Source organism: Mustela nivalis (genome assembly GCF_964662115.1).
Source record: "Mustela nivalis genome assembly, chromosome: 1".
NCBI classification, from domain to species: Eukaryota; Metazoa; Chordata; class Mammalia; order Carnivora; family Mustelidae; genus Mustela; species Mustela nivalis.
This window is the reverse complement of record NC_139020.1, coordinates 130529456-130538151: the sequence shown is the minus strand read 5'-3', so window position 1 is coordinate 130538151 and position 8696 is coordinate 130529456. Positions and strand designations below refer to the sequence as shown.

Below are 8696 nucleotides of genomic sequence, written 5' to 3'. Positions count from 1 at the left end.
CTCTTTTCTTATCTTTTCCTCAGACTGACAAACTCCTATCTCTGTTATTACATTTATCACAAATATAATCAAATAATTATGTAATTATTTGTCTGATGTCCATCTCCCCTACTGGAATAAAAGCTCCCTGAGGCCAAGACCAGATTGGCCATATTGGCTGTTGTAATCTTCATAAAAATTCTTTGTTCCTCAGTTTCCCTGTCTATAGAATGGGATAATAAGGTACCCAGTGAATGTTGGCATTTCTTATTAACAGTATCCCTAGCAGCTAGTAAGTTCCCAGCACATCAGAGGGACTTCATCAATAATTATTGAATGAATCCATAAATGAAGGAATAATTCTGGGACTGAAATATGGATGCAGATTTCACAGGGTTGAAAACTTTTCTGAATGAGTAAACTATGAAAATGTGGCAATAAAATGCAAGCCTTCCTCTCTTTCTGCTGGTTGGTGAAATGTGCTCCCTATTCTCCTCTGTATTCGTGGTTACCTACATTCTACTGCCCCAAGTGACTGACTATTACTAAACCAGGTCCAACCTTCCCCTTCCTTTCCAGTTCCCAGGGAGCCCCAAGTGTGAAACAAAATCACTAGAGCAGCTTTCCCCTGACACCCTGGCTAAGACTGATCAAGCTCTTCAGGGAAACAGAAAGGCAGGGAGACTGTTCTCTCCGTTGCTACAACAGAGCAGTTGCTAAGGAAACAGCCCTATCCCCCATTCCCTTCTGGGCCCCTCAGGGCCTTGCCCACTCCTCCCAGGGCCCCTGACCACTTTCCTGAGCAGGCCCCTGTGCCTCTGTCCCCTCTGTGTACTTCCTTTCCTCAGACAGGAGCAAAGAGAGAACCAGACCAGGCCAGAGAGCCAAGGAAGACCTGTGGAAAGCTTCAATGCTCTGGCTCCGGTGACCCATGGGCTTCAGAGGCCTGAGCTCTCAAAGCCGATCCTGCCACTCCCGTTTCTCCCCTCCTCAAACACTGCAAGCTCTGCACCACAAAATGCCCGGATGCAGGTTTCCTCGTAAGCCCTCAGGATTGTCAGAGATAACTCAAGGTTTTGTCAATAATAGCTACGACCTGTTCATACTATCAAGAAGTAAGTGGTGTGGTGGCAGCTCCCTGGTCTCTGGCTGTGGTTTCTCTCAGCCTGGTGGCCTGGAGGAGGGCTCAGAGAGGAGTCACATCAGCACGGCCTGCCGACCCCATGGCTGCATCTGCAAGAGTGATTTTCTTTGATTGCTTCCCCTCACCCACTGTTTCTCTGCCAACCTCCCTCCCACCCTCCCTACAGTCAGGTTTCTGACTTCAGGTTTCCCTTGGGGTCATCTGTCTAATACTTGATTTCACCTCAAAGGTGCTAGGGCCTTCCCTGTTGCCCTCTCCTGAAGTATGACCCAAATCTGAATGGCTCCTGGGCTGGGAATGGGAGAAGCAGCCCCATGCTTCGCAGCTTTCTAAAACCCTCCTGTGTCTGTCTCTCTCTACCCATCAGTCCTTGCTTCAAGGAGACTTTGGCAGACGTCTCCATTCCTCAACTCCCCAGGAAAACCTGTGGCTTTGCTATCAGACGGAGGCTCTTTTAACCATATATGTTGCTAGTGGAAATCTCTCTAAATATTTGTTCTAAAATAGGAATTAACAGAAAAACATAGACTCCTTCCAAACCAGCCTTTCCTCTATATTGTTCTGAAGGGACACTCTTGTATCCAAAAGAATAGCATCTTTTCAACTGGGGACAATTCCCAAATGACTTGACTTCCAGTCAATTTTGGGTAAAGAATTATTTTGGTCAGAAACTCATTGTTAGATTTAACTGGACACTGAAAATTCCCATTAACAGTAGCAGTGCCTTATCTCTCTGCCTTTTACAAGCTGGTATGCTGGGCTTTGGGGCAGAAAAAATACATCATTGTTCCCAACACCCTGTGTGCGTTGAAAGCAGCCTTGTTGTATCTTTCATTCCATGTTTGACTGAACTGAAAAATGAAGTAAGGCACAGTGGTATGTGTAGGGACCTGCCTACTTAGCTGTGTGACCTCAGGTGAGTTACAATTCCTCTCTGAACCTCAATGTCCTCATTTTTATAATGGGGATAAAACTGCTATCTTTACGCCATTATTGTTAAGAATTACATTGAGAGAACTTATGGGAAGCACCTCGTATTGATACAAGGAGGCAATCAATGAATGGGAATCACAATGGGAAAGGTGGTCTGTGTGGTCTGGTTGACCAGGGGGCGTGGGGGGGACTTGGGGGGAAGAACTGTTTGCCACCCAGGGCACCAGACTCCTTACAGCATATCTATCCTGCTCGTGCTCCTTATCTTTGATATCTGAAGAGGTTCACTTCCAAGGATCTTCCTTAGGAGAAGTACAGGTCTGATGAGGGATGTCTGAATCCAGGAAATGGGATGGAAACTGTGTGTAGTTTATTGTAGTCACTAAAAATCAAGTTAACTAAAAGTTGTGGTTAACTAAGAATCACTAGTGGGTCAACCCATCAGGGTTTTCTCCCCCTCTTCTTCAGCAAAAGAAGCTGTCAAGTCAAGGCTGAATAAATCTTCGAGGCCACTTCTTGCTGTGAGGTGGTAATCCAAGGACACCCCTGTCATGGGAAAAACACCTTTTATATGACTAGTGAAGCTGCTCCTCTTGTGGCATGCAAAGGTCTGAAGAATATATTCAGTTATTACAAGAATCCCGGAAGGCAGAGAGAAAGAATTAATTGTGCCTCACCAACCATTGCCAACATGGGCACTGACTGACTGTCACTGCCATCAATACTCTCAGTTCTCCCACCATCATCACACTGCCCACCATGGTCACCACCACCTCCACCATCTCCGCCATCAGAGCCACCATCACTGCCACCACACCACCAACCGGCACCAGTCTCCCTCTTTGCCACCATCCCCACTCCACCTCTACCACTACTGTACTACCTTTTGCTATCACCACCACCACCCCACCTCCACCCCCATCCCCACCTCCCTTCCACAGCTCATCACCACCATCGTCTTTGGCACCACCTTCACATGCACTTGCCATCCGTATTACCACCATCAACAACCCCCGCCACCAACATTACTCTCAACATCAATGTCATCGCCAACAACAACGTTACCATCCCCACCTCCATGGCATGACCGCCCCCCCCCGACCTTCACCAGCACTCCATCCCATGAAATTCAGATCTTTTTAAGTTTTAAGTTTAGAAAAAGGGCTCTTGGGCTAGCGCTATTGGTCCAAAACCCAAAAATAGAGTTGAGAGAGAAAGTGTGTGAACTGACTTTGACCCTAAAAGGGGAGACTGAAAAGGGAATGGTAGTTTTGTCTTTTTGAGGCCAAAGCTCTTAGGATCTACTTATAACTTGGTAATGAGCAGTATATGTATGTAGAAAAACACAGCTGGCCTTTGGAAGCTCAGACCCTTGAAGGCTTGAGGAGCCCTTCCTTCTTAAAGGATGGCTGGATCTGTCAGTGTTAACCCAACCACCTCAAGAGGCAAATGGACTCCAAAAACAGCTCCGGTTCCACCCTCATTGAACACTCTCTCACCAAAGGAAATGGCAGGGTGAGATCAGCAAGCAGGCAAATGGCCCCAGTGAAGGCGAGCTTTGAAGGTGATTGAACACAAATTCTGGGCTTTCTGAGATTCCCACTGAGCGGGGGAGGCAAAAGGGTTTCCCTTCACAGCTCGATGTGACATACTCATCCTATCTCAAATGAAAAAAAGAAAGAGAGTTTGGGGAAAGCAAAATGTAAATCAGAGGTACTTGATATACTATGTGATAGTGGTATGAATCGCCAGTCTCTCCTAACTATGAATCAGAAGAATCCTCACTGGGGGTGACAAGCACGTCTGTGTCCTCAGCCAGTCCTTCCTGGCTCTGCAGTCCTCACTGATCTGCTTTGTGGGTCATGCCTTCCACATTTCCAGATTTTAGGCGGTCAGAAGGACACTTTCTTGAATAAAAGTGTCCTGGATATTTTGGCTTCTCCACTGAGATTCCCACTCTCTCCAACTTCGGTTTTTCATGGTTCCAGCCTGAAGATTCAGCTGTCTTCGTAGCTTTAACTCTGCCTTTGCTATTGGGACACTAAGGGAATCTGCCCTCCTTTCCCTAGTGGACTGTGAAATGCCTGCTCCTGGTTAACTAGGAATGACTTGTGCTGCCTGAGCAGCTGGGCACTCTGCCTTTCCCCTCTTTGGCCTCTCTGTCAGCCTTGCAAGAGGAGGAGGAGAGATTTTTTTAAAAGATTGTATTTTATTAGAGGTGGAGTTGGGGGGAGACAAGCAGGGCAGGGGCAGAGGGAGAGGGAACAGGGAGCCTGACACCGGGCTTGATCCCAGGACCCCGAGATCATGACCTGAGCTGAAGGCAGTTGCTTAAGTGACTGAGCCACTCAGGTGTCCCATGAGGAGAAGGAGATTTTAAAGCCGGCCCTGTTTATTGGGTGGCAAGTGATGTAAACATCTTGGAACAGCCTGTCCTGAGTCATCGCCAGCCTGGTTGGCCTTGAGTGGTGCACTGTCCACACCCCCAGCCCTAGCTACAGCTCTCTGGGGTTTTTATTTTCATGGTTTGTTATTTAACTTTTTCATGCCTGCATCCTTGCAAGCTTCCTAGGCAGTGCTCCAGCCACACACTGCCCGGCTCAGTTGGGACCCAGGAATTGAGCCTGGAACTCTGAATTCAACCCCAAACACCACCTGGGTAGCTGCCACTGGGAGCTCATTTAGTGACCCTAAAGGTCCCAGACAGACCTGCATCCCTAAGGCTTCAAGCTGCCTGGGCCAGACATTAGGCTGAAGCTTGAGGAGATTCTTGGTCCCTAATATCAGAATCACCAACATTAGACTGGTGATTTTTTTTTTTTTTAAGATTTGATTTTAGATCACCCCTGTCTAAAACCTAGGAGGTAAAGGCACTGAAAGGCAATCAAATTATAAACATTGTAGTTTGGGGGTGATGATTGTTTTGGTTGTTTTTAATATTATCAGCCTTAGCAAGAATCTCTGTTGTGTTGACAAAAATTTTATGTCCAGTATGCAGATGTGTGCCATGATTTCAAATTTGTATTTTGCAACAAAAAGCCCAGAGGATCTTTTGAAAACAAAAACACAATCACCAGAGAAGTAATGTAGCAATGATAAGATCCCAAAACAGCCATGCAGTAAACTTAAGAAAAGTTCTAATGGGCTCCATTCTAATTCCAGCTAAGTTCTCCTCAGAGAATTGAGATAAAGTATGTGTGTGTGTCTAAATGTGGGGGGAGTATATAAATGCACGTGGGAGCGTAAGCCAAGGAGTGTAAGCCCGTGTGTGAGTGGGAATGTGAAAGCATAAGCATGTGCGAGCCTCAGTGTAACTGAATGTAAATGTGAGTGTGCAAGTGGGAATATCTGTATGGGTGTTGAGTGAGAGTAAACAGGAGGGTCTTTGTGTATAAGTGTCGTTTGTGTAAATATGAGCATGTAAGTGTGAGCATAAGTGTGTGCCTATAAGTTATATGAGTGTGAACGAGTGTGTGTTAGATGCATGAGTGTGTAAGCATAGGTTGTGTGGGCATGTGTGGAAAAGTGTTTGTGTCCACGTGTGTGAACATGAAGTGTTTATGAATGTGTGTTCCCAGAATGTGTGTGTTTACTGTGAAAGAGGACCCAAAGATGTGACTTTACAGGATCTTGATTGAAAATCAATCACTTCTGAGTACACACACACCAGCTTGTACCATTCTGGAGAGGCCATTGCAGGAACTGGTAATGATGAGGAGGACTGGACATCCCAATTTGCTCAAGTCAGAGCTCATGTATGCCTGTTATCCTGGCATAATTATCAGACTTTTAACCATATTCGTATCATGGCTGACATTTAGCTTATATCAGTAAAATACACACCTTTTAAGAGAGCGGGCTGATGATTTTTTTACAAATACACATACCCGTGTCATCATCCCCCAGATCAAGATACAAATATTCCCAGCATGCAGTATCAAAAACACCTTCTTGGTCTGAAAGATGAATTGCCCTAGTAAAGTCTTCCAGGCCCACCTGAAGGACGGTGGATTTCACTGTCCATTGACATTATCCCATATTCTGGCCTTTGTGTCATATTTTACACAGTCTGGAGAACCACAGTAAATGTATTGCAGCTGTTTGGGAAGCAGGAAGGGTTAAATTACATCAGCTTGACTTGACAGGCTCCGAGGATGTGTGGATTCTGGAAGGTGGAAACTATTAGAACAAACACCTTCATGGAAATTGCCATTAATCCAAAGCGTCTGAACTTCCCTTTACCCTGTCTCCACCACTCCAGCCTTCCCCTGCCAAACTTTCCTTTCATTAAAGGAGTGACTCATCCCCATCGGGAATCATATAGGATCTGTGGGAAAGAGTATGGGTCTTGGAATCTTCCAAGCTTGGCTTTGTGACTTGACTGTATCATTAGCTAGCTCTGTGTCTTTGGGTAAGTTCGTTAACTTCTCGAGGCCTCAGTTTCCTGATCTATAAAAAGGATAACATGATCTACTCTGCAGAGTTGGGGTGCAGCTTAGATTTGATGACTCCAAGGTGCCTGACCCATGGGCACCAAATATGTGATAACAAATATTTAAGTCAGATTTCAGGGTCAGAATAAAAACAAGATATGGCAGATCAGTTATTCCAGAAATGGCCAGGGCAATGTCTCCAGTCCCATTCATTCTTCTTGAACTTTGCCACTCCTTACTCTGGGTATGGCAGAGTCTCCCACACCCCCACACTCTCCTTGAACCCGACAGGACTTTGTCACTGCCTCAGTGAGTGACATATGGCAGAAGCAATGCTACATGACTTCTAAGGAAAAGTGAAAAAGGCAACACAGCTTCTGCTTAGCATTCTCTCTCTCTCAGGATGAGAGTCTCAGTGGAGAGACCCACGGGAAAAGAAACTGAGACTCTCCAGCCAACGGCTACTATCAACCACCAGACTTGTGGATGAATGAGCATTTAGATGATGATCCTAACCCTCAACCACTGAGTCTTCCAACTGGGGCCCCAGAACTGAAGTAATAAATTTAAGCCAATTGAAAAACAAATTTAAGCTGCACCCTATTCAAAGTCCCATGAATCTGTAAGCATAATAAATGCTTATTTAAGCCTCTGAGTTTGAGGATAATTTGTTGTACAATCATAGTAACTGGAGCTCGGTGTAATCAGGGTCTTGTGGGACAGGGCTGACATTTCTCACAAACATCAGCATCAGTCCCAGTGAACGTGAACACAGCTCTCTGCTTTAGTCCATCTCAATCTCCAAGGTGGAAGGGGTGTTTGCTACACACATTTGTCCTGTTGCCTGTGATTAGAACCCAGTGCATGTTCCTGCTCACAAAATGATTCCATTACTCAAACTCGAAATGATTTCCTATATGCAAACTCCTAGAGCTCTGTCTGTTCTTTAACACTAACCATTTACTAGCCTGTGGGAAATGGAACCATGAAATAATGCAACTATACTAAAACCAAAGATGCCTTAAGTTATATATGCAAATTGGCTGTTATCCTATTTAAACAGCAGTTGTGAAAGCGCTAATGCTATTTATTTTCTGTCTCTCAAAGATGGAAACTTCACCCCGTGCCATGAATGCATCTGGGGAAGGAGAACGTTTTGGCAGACTAGCCAGGCCTCCAGTGAGAACCACAGATCATCGGGAAAATCAGACCACAAAATGGAGCAGCAGCAAAACCAGATTTCCACACTGGCCTGAGGCAAGAACAATGGGTCCAATGGCCAAGAGCCTGTCGCACCATCATGGCAAAGAAGTTAGTTCAAAAGAGTGCTGAGGGGCGCCTGGGTGGCTCAGTGGGTTAAAGCCTCTGCCTTCGGCTCAGGTCATGATCCCAGGGTCCTGGGATAGAGCCCCACATCGGGCTCTCTGCTCAGTGGAGAACCTGCTTCTTCCTCTCTCTCTCTCTACCTGCCTCTCTGCCTACTTGTGATCTCTGACTGTCAAATAAATAAATTTAAAAAAAAAAAAAAGAGTGGTGAGACCATGGACTTTGGATCATACAAACTTGGGTTCAAATCTGGTTTCTCCATATACAGGCAGTGGGATCTTGGTTAAGTACCTTAAACCCTCAATTTTGTCAGCTGTGAAGACAGTACTTACATGTGGCAGAGGCTGCTTGTTGTCTACCAAGATATGTATTCCTCTGGCATAATACAGTTATAGCTGGGAAACAGCCACCCAGCATTGAGGTTGGACCACATGACAAGATGACCAACATGACCAATGCATTTAGTGTGCCTTGCCTACACGGTCATCCCCTTTCATGGTGACCTTGAGGGCCAAAGGCTAAAGATGATGACTTGACAGGTTAGAGGGAGGCTGGATCCCTGTGTCACCACTTAGAAGAGGGCCATTTAACTAGGAACATACACATCAGACTTGGTATGAGTGAAATCAAACTTTTGTCTGGTGAAGACACTGAAAATTGGGGTTGTTTGTTACAGAAGCTAGCCCACCCTGACTCATACGTTGTTTTAGGGAATGGAGACATGCATCATAGTAGGTAATTATAAAGAGTTATTTACTATCTCTCTTCCCCATTTGACTGATGCCCCTTGAGGACAAGGACTGGGCCCTGTTGAGCCACAGTGTCCTCCACGGGGCCTGGTACATACCAAGCATGTCAACAAATCTGAATTGTTTATCTGC

General features: G+C 45.6%; 1 long non-coding RNA gene across 1 annotated transcript; it reads left to right on the top strand.

Annotated features, from left to right (window-relative positions):
- The first annotated feature begins 745 nt into the window (after positions 1 to 745).
- LOC309847847 lies at positions 746 to 7854 on the top strand. The gene is made up of 3 exons (XR_014302669.1): positions 746 to 1094; positions 1988 to 2039; positions 7597 to 7854. It is a non-coding gene; the product is annotated as an uncharacterized lncRNA (long non-coding RNA).
- The last annotated feature ends 842 nt before the right edge of the window (positions 7855 to 8696 follow it).